Source organism: Halictus rubicundus, unplaced genomic scaffold, assembly GCF_050948215.1.
Source record: "Halictus rubicundus isolate RS-2024b unplaced genomic scaffold, iyHalRubi1_principal scaffold0264, whole genome shotgun sequence".
In the NCBI taxonomy this organism is placed as follows: Eukaryota; Metazoa; Arthropoda; class Insecta; order Hymenoptera; family Halictidae; genus Halictus; species Halictus rubicundus.
In genome coordinates, this window is record NW_027488805.1 from 170,633 (window position 1) to 171,883 (window position 1,251).

The 1,251-nt window shown below is 36.5% G+C and overlaps 1 non-coding gene across 1 annotated transcript; it reads left to right on the top strand.

Annotated features, from left to right (window-relative positions):
* The first annotated feature begins 292 nt into the window (after positions 1-292).
* On the top strand, positions 293-395 carry LOC143364101 (U6 spliceosomal RNA). Its single transcript, XR_013083992.1, has one exon. It is a non-coding gene; the product is annotated as a U6 spliceosomal RNA (small nuclear RNA).
* Positions 396-1,251: the final 856 nt, after the last annotated feature.

Below are 1,251 nucleotides of genomic sequence, written 5' to 3' on the forward strand. Positions count from 1 at the left end.
ATTTGTCATTATTTTTTTTTATGAAACTTTTACCAACATATTTACCAACATGTTTCTGATTAAAACTAAACCAAATATGATTTAATTCCGATGATATATACTTGTGTAATGGACGATGAAATATGTAGGACGATTGTGTTGTGTCTTGACATGTTCTATGCCTTTAGTATAATTTCGTGGTTAGATCGTGCATAACTCACAGACGATAATCGTCCGTTCGCTGCACCAGATATCCGGTGGGACATATCAAACGCCCTGGTTGGAAATTATGGAGGTTGTGTCTGACATGTAATTGCTTCGACAGCACATATACTAAATTTGGAACGATACAGAGAAGATTAGCATGGTCCCTGCGCAAGGATAACACGCAAAATCGTGAAGCGTTCTGTGCTGTTGAGTACTCGCGTGATCCAGGCACACACCCTTTAGAGAAAAAGTGGAAAAATTGCCATTTTTCACGATTTTCGGCTTAAAATCGCAATTTTTAATCGTTTATAACTCGTAAACGAATAAGTCAATACCGGTGAAATTTTCAGCATGGACATAATTTATTCGAACGAATCAAATACATTCTTTAAATTTTCAATACAGGCTCAGATAAAAGAGCCTGAAAAAATCAACTTTTACTATTTCTTTTGCGATTCCGACCAATTCAAATTTTTTTCAAAAATTTTTTACACCTCGTCTAATAAACTAATCCTTCTAACTTCTCAATAAAATTCAAGTCATTTGATCTAATTTTTAGAAAGTTATGTTGCTTGAAATAGTGTAGACTCAGTTTTGCTCGTTACTGTAAGTAAGAAGTGGCCGCACAATGCACAGATAGATGGATAGATAGATTATAATAGATAGATACGTTATAATAGATAGATAGATTATTACTGTTTTTTTTTTCCCCGCGGGGAACAGAATTGCAGTCAATCACAGTCCCAGCAGACAGAGGCAGTGAACGTCCGGTGGTTCGACCGCCAACGAATAAACCCTCAGATGAAGAATTATTATGAATTATTATGGACATCCGATTATGTCGCACGAGGAGAAGTAAAAATAGGATTAAGATATATGTTAAAAATTCTACGCAGTAAGGTAGCACGAGAAACGACTCCAACTTTTCTTCCTGCAAGACACGCAGATGAAGTTCTCAGTTTACACGCTGAGAACAAACAGGAAAGGTGTCCAAATATGCCAAATTATAAGAAAAGACGCCGACTTCATGGTAAAAAGATCCTGTCGGCGTACAGCTGACTAGTC